The sequence below is a fragment of the Tenrec ecaudatus genome, chromosome 1 (assembly GCF_050624435.1).
Source record: "Tenrec ecaudatus isolate mTenEca1 chromosome 1, mTenEca1.hap1, whole genome shotgun sequence".
Lineage (NCBI taxonomy): Eukaryota > Metazoa > Chordata > Mammalia > Afrosoricida > Tenrecidae > Tenrec > Tenrec ecaudatus.
This window is the reverse complement of record NC_134530.1, coordinates 36891613-36902346: the sequence shown is the minus strand read 5'-3', so window position 1 is coordinate 36902346 and position 10734 is coordinate 36891613. Positions and strand designations below refer to the sequence as shown.

The following is a 10734-nucleotide window of genomic DNA, read 5'->3' as shown; positions in this document are numbered from 1 at the left end:
TCTGAAAGAAAAAAAAATCCAAAACATAGGTTTATTATGAGAATGTTTTGAGAAAGGTAGCCAAGAATTTTGGCAGAAAAACACCCAGGAAAGCTTCACCAGAGAGTTCTCCACCTGACAATGCTCCTGCTCCTTCCTCTCATCAAACAAGGACAATGTTGTGAGAATTTAGATGGGAAATCATTAGGCACCCAGCACCCAGTCCTGATTAGGCTCCTTCTCATTTCTTTTTATTTCCTAATCTCAAAATGTCTTTTGCATTCTTCTCAATTGTCTTTTGTTAATCATACAAAGAAGGCTGCATTGTCAAGGTGAAACTCTCAGGACCCTCAATTCTTTACTGATGGACTAAGAAGCTATTATCCCTGCAAAAGTGCCCTGAACGCGATGACCTCATGTGAGAGACGAGAGTGATTGGCTATTGTGGCGGGGGGGGGGGGAGGCGGGGGGAGGACAGAAAGTGCACCTGCTTGTGTTGCCATCATGCTCCAGTTCTCAGTCAGCATGTTCAGAATGATTGGCCATCTTGTTTTTTTAATTAAAAAATTAATATAATAGTGAAGGAATTTTGCCCCTAAACCTCTATAATTTGACAAATTCTAACAGAATTTACAAAATTGTTATTTATCCATCCCCTCTAGTCTTTTTATTGTAATTATCAAGTATATCTACCAATTTATTCGACTTTTTTCACTTCTAATGATATTTCCCTATATACCTACATATCCATTGCATATCCATTAACTTCTTTGGACCTCAACTTCATCATCAAAACGGGGCTGTAACCCTTTGAGCAGTGGAAGGATTAAATGAAATAAGGAATGCAAAACATTTAGCAAAATGCATAGAGTCAGGATAACCCAGATTTTTCCCTGGAGAGTGAACTTTTATTTCAAGACCCTTGGGCATCCAAAACAATGCCTACAATTTGATGAATTCCTAACCATCAATTCCCTTAAGCTTCTCAAAGCTTTCATGCTCACTTGAGGCTTCTCACCTGTTTTTATCAGGCCAGTAAAGGAATAACTTAAATGGAAGCATCAACAACAACAACAACAAAACAAACTATTGCTACAACATAGATGAAGCTCATGATCATATATTGGGTGAAAGATTCTAGACACAATAATAAATACGCCACAGTACTTTTATGTAAAGTTTCAAAACGGGCAAATTTACTCAACTATTGTGGAAAGCAATCTGGTGCCCCCGCAAACAACTGGGAAGCAGAAATACTACCCCATCCAGGAATCCCTCTGCTGGGTATATGCCCTAAAGAAGCAGGAGACACTCCTGCGGTCACGGAAGCACCGTTCACCACAGCAAGACCTTGGACACAGCCCGAAGGCCCAGCAGTAGAAGAATGGATGAAGAAATGTGATCTCTTCTCAGCCTTTCGCCTAAGATCAAGTGAAGAAACTTTGATTTCTTTACACAACGGAACACACACATACAATGGAATACTGTGCACTGCTAGAAAAACAAACAAACAAGCCCAATGATGACACCATAAAGCGCCTCAAGACATAGGTGGACCTCAAGAACATAATGCTCAGTGAAGTTAGTCGATCACAAAAGAACAGATGTTTTATGGAATGATTACTCTAAGTGTAAAAACCAAGACAAAGCCTTGCATACCAAAGAGAGCAGATATTGGAGGTTCCCAAGGGAGGTAGGGCAAGTGTGAGAAGATGAGGCAATAGATCAGAAGGTTGGCAGGTGTTGACTCTGATGAAAGGGAGAGAGGATGGAAGTCCGCAAGAGAAAGAAGAGACCCTTCCCGCCTGGGCCAGGGAGGCGCGTGGTGCTCCCTGAGCCTCTAAGGCTCCTCGGCTGAACCCACAGTTCCCAGGACCACTGAGTGGGAGACAGCCACACCGCTGTGCCAGAGACCCCTGACGTCAAGGTCTTTGGGAAGTGGAGCCCAGATGATGTGCAGATCAACGACATTGCCCTGCAGGACTACATTGTAGTGAAGGAAAAATATGTCTAGTACCTGCCTCACGGTGCAGGGCGCTGTGCAGCCAGGTGCCCCATTGTGGAGCGCCGTACCAACTCCGTGATGATGAGCGGCTGCTCCAACAATGGCCAGAAGCTCATGTCTCTGCGCATCGTCAAGCACACTTTTGAGATCATCCACCTGCTCACTGGTGAGAACGCCCTGCAGGTGCTGGTGAATGCCATCCTTACCAGTGGTCTCCGAGAGGGCTCTGCTGTGCTGTGCTGGACGAGCTGGGACAGGGAGGCAGCAGGCCGAGGATGTGTCCCTACTGCACCGTGTCAACCAGGCCATCTGGCTGCTGTGTACAGGTGCCTGTGAGGCTGCCTTCCAGAACATCAAGACCATTGCTGAGTGGCAGATGAGCCATCCATGAAGCAAGGGCTCCTTCAGCTCCTGTGTCGGCAAGGAGCAGGATGAAGTTGAGTGTGTGGCGATGTCCAACCGTTCATCTCCTAACTGTGGTTCAATAGACCTGTTGGCCTTTCGGGGCAGCCCTGGAGATGGAGAGGGGGGAGGGAGGGAGGGGGAAGGGCAGGGGAGCGGAGGTAGAGATGGAAATGGAGGTAGCAGGGCAGAATAGAATATAGGAGGAGAATTGATAACTGGTTTGAATTGTTGAACGCACAGTTGATAGTCTGAAATGTAAATCTCACCCCCGAACCTAATTCACACACCCAAAAAATAAATAATAAAAACAAACAAGCAAGCAAATGAACTAGTCTATTGCTCTATGATGATGGACATCAGACTAGTGGTGAACCTTCGGGAAGGATCACTGGAAAGGGGCATAAGGGTGCAGGTAATGTCTCATATCTTGATTTGAGTGGTAGGTTAAATGGTGTGTTTACTTTATAAACCTATACAACTGGTCACCCCAGTTGATGTTTATTGTATGTTCTACGTGAATGAAAAAATGTATTTTCAAAACGAGGATCCGACAGAGCATGCTTGCCTGGCACTGGCCACTCCATCTCTGCCCAACTCTCTTTCTCCTTTCTCTTCTTCTCTAGTGTCCAAATACATGCCCCCATTTCTCTTCTTCCTCTCGGGACCTCCATCCTCCCTTTTACCCAAATCAACACCTGCCAACCTTCTAGTCCATTGTTCCATCTTCCCACCCTGCCCGCCCTCCCTTGGGGACCTCCCATGTCTGTTCCCTTTGGTGTGCTGCTCTGTGCCTTGTTATCATCCTTACAGTAATCATCTCCTAATGATAAATGCAGACGCGGTGGACGCTGTCTAGGATGTTGTCGTGCTTGGATCCACACTCAGTGCTCATGGAAGCAGCAGTCGAGAGATCAAAAGAGAAGTTGCAGTGGGCAAGTCTGCTGCACAAGGCCTCTTTAAATTATTAAACAGCAAGATGTTACTCTGAGGACTGAAGTGTGCCTGACCCAAACCAGGGTATTTTCCATCGCCTCATATGCATATGAAAGTGGGACATTGACTAAGAAAGACCAGAGAAGAATCGATGCATTTGAATGGTGCTGCTGGAGAAGAATATTGTAAGTACCACGGACTGCTAAAAGGGAAACCTGATCTGTCTTGGAAGAAGCAGGACCGGATGTCCCTTCGAGGCGAGGATGGTAAGACTTTGTCTTACCTACTTTGGACATGCTGTCAGGAGAGACTAACGTCTGGAGACGGACGTCCTGCTTGGTAAGTGCAGGGCAGCTCAAAAGAGGAAGGTCCTCAAGGACATGGATGGACCCCGCGGCCGCAACAATTGTGCGAATGGCACCCGACGGGGCAGTGTCTCGTTCTGCTGCATGTTAAGATTTGATGGCACCTAACAACAACAACAACAAGGAGAACAAATGCCCAGCAACACCATAATTCAAAGGTCTCAATTCTGCGGTCTTCCTTATTCATTTTCAGCGTTCACATGCATAAGAGGCAATTGAAAACCCCTCCTTCTTATTACATATTGCCCCCCCCCCCGCCCAATGTTAACACTTACCAATCCTCTACCCCGTGACTTCCCCTCTCTCCCTTATAAAAAATGTTTCTTTTAGTATGAAAACCTCTCACTGACTGTTTGTGATATTGATCTGATACTATACTTGTCCTTTTGTGGTTAACTACTTTCAGGCAGCCTAATGTCCTTCAGGTTCATCCATGCTGGGCGATTTCACATCTTCATCTTTGTTCTTTAACCTTGCATAGTATTCCATTGTGTGCATCTTTCTCCATTCTTTCACTGCTGGGCATTTGGGCTGTTCCTCTCTTTTTGCTATTTTGAATAAAGCCGCCAGGAACATGGGTATGTGTATATCAATTAGTGATTTTTAGGATATATATACAAAGCATAGAGCTTGCTTTGACATTCCATGTTCCCCTTACTAAACAGCAAGTGAAGCTCCCCAAACCTGACACTATCCACACCATTATGGCCGACCCTGCTTTGAGAAGGCAACTCTCCCTCCGTCGTATTGTGCGTGCCTTCCGATCTGAGGGGCTCATCTTCCATCTCCGCATCTGACAATGTTTCACTGCTTTCCATAAGGCCTTCAGTGGTTCGTTCCTCAGAGGTGGACAGCCTATCCCTTCCTTGTTATCTATCCTTCATCTGGGAGCTCTGCGGACATGCATGCACCCTGGCTGACCCTGTTGGTGTTTGGAACACTGGCGACAGAGCTTCTGGCACCAAAGCAACATGCAAGCCACCACAGGGTACCAAACGGACAAATGAAGGCTCTGTTATTAATCAGAACCTGCAAGGTGTGACGTTTAAATCTAAGGAAACGGAAAATGGCCACAACTAAAATGGAACACGTAAAGATCGATACCCTCGGCGTGAGTGAGCTGGAGTGGAGTCGTGTCGGTCAGTCTGGATCAGACAATCATATGGACCGACAAATTGAAGGCGAACGGCATTGCTTTCCTTGTCAAAAGGGCATTTCAAGATCTGCGATAGAGTACAACGCTGCCCGCGGTGGGATAACAGCTGTACAGAATCAAGGAGATTCAGCTAATGAAACTGTTGTTCGAATATCTGCGCCGACCTCTAAAGTCAGGGAGGAGAAAGTGAAAGCATTCTGCTAGGTCCTTCAGTCTGAAATCGCTCAGACAGTGGGGACCAGTGTTTCCCTCTGTGGAGCAGCGCGTCACTCCAGGCTGGAATTAGCCCAACAGGACCCACCAACAGCAACCACAGCAGAGCGATTACTGGGTCATATTTCTATTCCCAATCGTGTCAGGCTGAATTTTCTAGATATACAAGCCAATGACACTCACACATGTAGAATAAAGATTATATATTTAGAGAGCGGGTCACACCACTGCATGGGCAGATGCCATGCTGGAGGCCTGTTCCAACTCACAGCTACAGGCGCTGGGGAACTAGGAATCTGGATGATGAATTACGAAGCTCAAGGATGAAGCAGAGGGTGGGAAGACCACAGGTCAGTGTAGGCAAAGTCCAGTGGATCTAATATCTGCAGGCAAAATGATAGGTGGCTAGCAGCTCCCAGAATCAGCAGGCAACATAACAGGCTGCTGGTCCAAGTCACAAGGAGCAGGATGCAGGATCCAGGCCAGCAGGGGGAAGAGAGAGCGCCTTCTCCATAGCATCTCCGTATAGGTGTGAAATAGGCCACATCCCCAAGAGACATCACGCAGATGTGACCTGCACCTTATGGGAGAGAACTTATTGCTGCTTCACCACTGAGGATCCTGGTCTAGCCAAGTTGATACAAATCTTCACACCAATACTTGGAGGCAGCAGCGCATTCTGTTCTCCACGGTGGTTACGTTGCTTTAGCCCCACCCGTGCCAGCACTCACTGTCACCTTTGCTATTAGTACCGGGGTGACATGACACAGATATGAGGGAAACTTCCAGCGAGACTGATTGACAAATCATCTGCAGCAATGCGACAGACATTCCGACAGGCACAAGGATGGTGCAGGACGGGCGGTGTTTAGTTCTGCCATCAAGAAATTGTCATGAGTCACGGTTGTAACCCCTAACAAAAGTAGTCATGATCTGGGCATTGCAGAAGGAGGAGGAGGAGGAGGAGGAGGAGGAGGAGGAGCAGGAGAAGAAGATACAACAAAGTGTGTGAGAGGCAGACAGGGACGGCTGCATTTTCCGGGGTCTCCTAGCTGTCCCCTTTGACAGTGGGCAGTTTCCCCGCTCTTGTTTCCCTTCTCTGACAGGTATCTGCTTTACACAATCTCCTGGGTTCACAAGAATTACTGCGCACATTGGAAGCTTGTCGGTTGGTGCCTGACACACAGTAAGTACACTCTAATGTGTGGATGACGATGCTGGTGAAATTGACGGCATGAACGTCGTGCTATCTGCAGCCTTTGAGGTCTCTGGTGTGACTGAACATGACCCCATGTTAAGGTAGAAGAACGGTGAAGGCGTTTGGGTAGTGAATATGCCATTGGCTGGAAGAGATGGATCAACACCCCCACCTGTTAATCATTTGTTTCGTGAATTCAGTGTGATGGTTTTGGGGAAATGTATGCAAATAGATGCAAATCACATACAAATTCGCACAAAAATAGCATCCTGCGTGCCTCCGCATTTACTAGAAAGAATTCTGCTGGCTTTGTACAGTTCCACCTTCGGGTTGTGTCAGGTCCTCATCAGCCCCCTCAGAACGGCTCACACCTGGAGCCAAGGGCGGTGTGTGTGCATGTGGGCGGGCACACGCGGCTGCTGTTGGCAGCGTGGCAGAGAGGGATTAATGACAGCTGGAAACGCCCGGTAATAGATCTTTGCCTGGTCCCAAATAAAACGTGAACATCTAGCCCATGTAATCAATGAGAGAACAAGCAGTAAGCCAGTTGCCATCCACTGGCCTCCAATGATGCTCCCTCGGGTTTGCAGAAAGTAGCTCTCCAGACCTTTCTTCGGAGGTACTTCCGGTTGAACTAGAATGCCAACCTTTTGATAAGCAGCCAAGTGTGGTCACGGTTTCACCACCCAGGTCCGCCCTCTGACCACTTTCACTGAAGCGCCATTCTGCACTGCCGGTGTGCGAACTACAGAACGTGCACAGGACATGCAGCCCCGGGTCTGAAACGTCATGGGTTCTCGGGGCTCCCTGACTGGATCAAGGTGAGTCATACTGAGTCTGGCTTCCACAGAGTGGACACAGCCACAGGGGGCCTGTCCATCTGGGAACTGCTTTGAGGCCAGGGGGCTCGGGGTCTAAAGGGGCTTAGCAATGCTGTAAACCGTCCCCGAAGGTGCCTGTGAGTGCCGTCTGTCATCAATACGGTGTCAGTGAGCACGTGGAGACACCCCCGAGCAGGGTGGGGAGTGTGCAGGCTAAAGGTATGGGCTAAGTAGCATAGCTGACCTCTCAGCTCTGGCCCCTGGGCGTTGCCAACGTCTTGTCAGCTATTAACCGAAAGGTCGGTGGTCCCAACCCACCCAAAGTCCCAGCGACCTGCTTCCAGAAGGATTAAACCCTGCGGATCTCGGTTCCGCTTTGTAACCCATTACATCGCCATGGGTTGGGGCTGAGCTTTCCAAAGCCATTCAGCATCAGAGATGATGTCCAGTTATCACTCCATATGGTGGGGGCGTGGTTTGCGCATTAGACTGCTGACCTTGTGCCTGGTGTCCACCAGTCACTCTCGAGAAAAAGACCAGGGTGTCTGCTCTAGAAATGGTGACCGCCTCAGAGACCCAAAGGGGCAGTTCCATTATGTCCTATCAGGTCCTCAAACTTTTTAAACAGGGGCCAGCTCACTGTCCCGCAGACCCGTTGGAGGGGCGGACTATAGTTAAAACAAATATATGAACAAATTCTTATGCACACTGCACATATCTTACTTTGAAGTAAAAAACAAACAGGGCAAAAACACCAGGTGGGCTTGATAAATGTCCTTGGTGTCGCATGTGTTTGAGGATGCCTAGGGTCGCTATGAGTTGAAATTGATTGGACGGGAATGAGTTTGTTTTTATGGAAGAACCAGTCAACCAACCAACCAACCAACCAGTCAATCCTTCATTCAGCCGAGATACATGGAGGCAGGGTCCTGTGCTGGGTGTCAGCTGACAAAGTAGGAAAAACACCATCTTTGCGCATAAGGACCATTTCCTGCCATTTTTCTTCCTGACAATCTCGCTCTTCTTCTCATCCCAGTGGGAAGCTAGCCAGTAGGAGAAATAAGCATGGAACCAAACCAACGTGACACCAGCTGGAAGGGGCAACGCTAGAAGCCTGGGCCACAAGGGGGGCTAAGGAGGAAATACTTGGCTGCACCCAGAAGGTCAAGGCCACACCCATTGTGAAGGGAACAGGAGACTGCCAGGTGCATAGCAGAGGGGACATTGGTGCCAGAGCAGGGAAGCATGAAGTCACATGGGCACGACTCCCAAGAATTGATTTGGAAAGTGTGTTTGACATTGTAACAATGAACCTTCCCAGGTCACCCCAGCCCAGGCATGGCCGCCACCTCCAAATGCCTGTGACATTGTTGGCCTGTGGTGCTAGGTAGACAGTTACTGTAAGTAGCAGGTCTTTGAATTGTTGACCGACTGGTGCTTTGAGTGTCCAACAGTGAGAACTGAGCTCCTCTGTCCCTCTCTCCCTAGAAGCCAGCGCAGTGTCTTGCTTCGGCATAATAAGCAGGCAACCGACAGATAACAGTGTCCCAGTGTCCCCATGCTCAGGATGCTGCTGACCCAGGTAACTCCACAGGGACATTAGCAATCATAGCTTTTCCAAAGGTAGATCTCTCTCCTTCCAGGCAGGAGACCTGGGTTCAATTCCCATTCAATCTCCCTCAGGAGCAGCTACCACCTATCTGTCAGTGGAGGCTTGTGTGTTGCTATGAGACAGAGCAGGTTTCAGCAGAACCTCCAGATTAAGACTAGAAAGAAAGCCCTGGTGTTCTAGTTCCACGCAAGCTTCACAGATTGCACTGGTCTAATTGGAAGCCCTTCAGGGGGATGGTGCAGAGCCAAGCTGCATCTGCTCCTTTTGCATAGGGTCACTAAGAATGGCTAGCCAATCTGATAGCAACTCACACCAACTATTGACTTAGCCCTTGCTCAGATGCTACATTGGATGCTAATTTGCACATTAATCCTCCCAAGAATGTGAGTGTGAGCTTAGTGACCCATCTTTATAGCCCCATGTGTAGCCCAGCACCTGTTCCCCAGGATGGAGAGTACAGGAGACTGGGTGCGAGAGACTAAACTGTACCCCTAAGCATTGGGGTTGAAGCCTTAACTTATGCACTTGACGTTGTGTGGGATTAAGGCTTTTCTTGTTACGGGAGTCTAATCACTTCTGAGAGGTATCTGAGAAAAAGAGCAGAATCACTGTCACAGAGATACATGGGGGAGGACAGAGGCCACATGAAGCTCTGTCTGCAAGCAAAGGAACACCAGGATGGTCAGCAGACACCGGCAGCTGGGAGAGAGGCTCATGGGAGAAGCTGACGTAGCCAAGACCCTGATCGGGACTCCTTGCCTCCAGAGCTGGGAGACAGTTCATTTCTGCTGCAGGCATTTTCCGTGTCCACATTCTGTCGTGGAAGCTCTTTGCTTTCCTGGGTGGAGCCAGCACAGGAGGCCTGGCAGGCGTGAAGGCAGGAAGACCACTGGGCCCCTGAGACAGGGATGCTGGTGGCGAGGCAGAGAGGAGAGCCACTGCCTTACCTTGCACGTGGACGGGACAGGAGGAGGGTGGGCAGGAGAGGACTCCAGGGTGACTTGTGAGCGTGAGCAGAGGGTGCCTCCTGTGCTTGTATTCCTTTGTGCTCTGGTGATCTCCCTCCTGGTACCCACAGGTGGCACAATTTTCCCACCCCTGTCCAAGGTGACACATCTGCTGGATGGCGGGTCAGCATGAGGAGCACCAGCGGCGAGCTGAGCACGGACGTCTCCAGTGCTGGATGGAAGGACCGACCCATGTCCTCCTTAGTCTGTCCACGCTCAGAGCAGCCCCGCAGAGAAGGGACGCCTCTTGCGTATACTCGGGCTCACCCAGCCAGGCTGAGCTGGGGCAAGGGGGCATTTGTGTGTCTACGTCTGGTTGGGGACAGGAGTTGAGAACGGTTCAGAGCAGAGATGGTCCCCAAAACAGATCCTGGAAGGTCAGCGTGTCACAAACTCTTACATTTCAGAGAAACACTGAGCTTCTTTGGCCGTGACCGTTAGTGGTCAGAAAGTCAGCCCCCCACCCCCACCCCTGCTCCCGACCGACTCATGGCAACGTACACACAACACAGGGAAGTGCTGCCTGGTCCTGTGCCCTTCCCAGGCTTGCTTAGAGATTGGACCATGGTGATCCTGGCTTTCCCTTGGCAGATTTATGAAAGTAGATCACTAGGCTCCCTCCCAACCCCCTGTGAGCCCCACTGCAGCCTGTTCATCATCATCATCATCATCATCATCATCAACATCAACATCATCATCACCCAAGAAACTGCACTGATAGGCGACATTGGTCATTGGTTGGGCAAGAATTCCACCACTGGACCCCCACTGCCCTGCTACTTCCTATACTGAAGGAGGTTCGCCTCGATGGCGTTTTGTGCCTGCTGTGGGGGAAAGGACAGAGACATGGGTATCACGCAGCTACTATGGCCTGTCCAAGGGTTCGTCTCCCTGCTCGGCACGCGATAGACAGCTCCTAACAATCCACTGGCGTTGGCACTCACGCCGTCCCATTTCAGGGATTGGGAAAACAGAGGCATAGAGAAGTCAAGCAACGTGCTCAAGGTGACACACACTGACAACGAGAGAGAGAGCCAGGA

At 49.4% G+C, this 10734-nt stretch overlaps 1 pseudogene; it reads left to right on the top strand.

The window, feature by feature from the left end:
• The first annotated feature begins 387 nt into the window (after window positions 1-387).
• Window positions 388-10486, top strand: LOC142459418 (small ribosomal subunit protein uS7 pseudogene; annotated as a pseudogene).
• The last annotated feature ends 248 nt before the right edge of the window (window positions 10487-10734 follow it).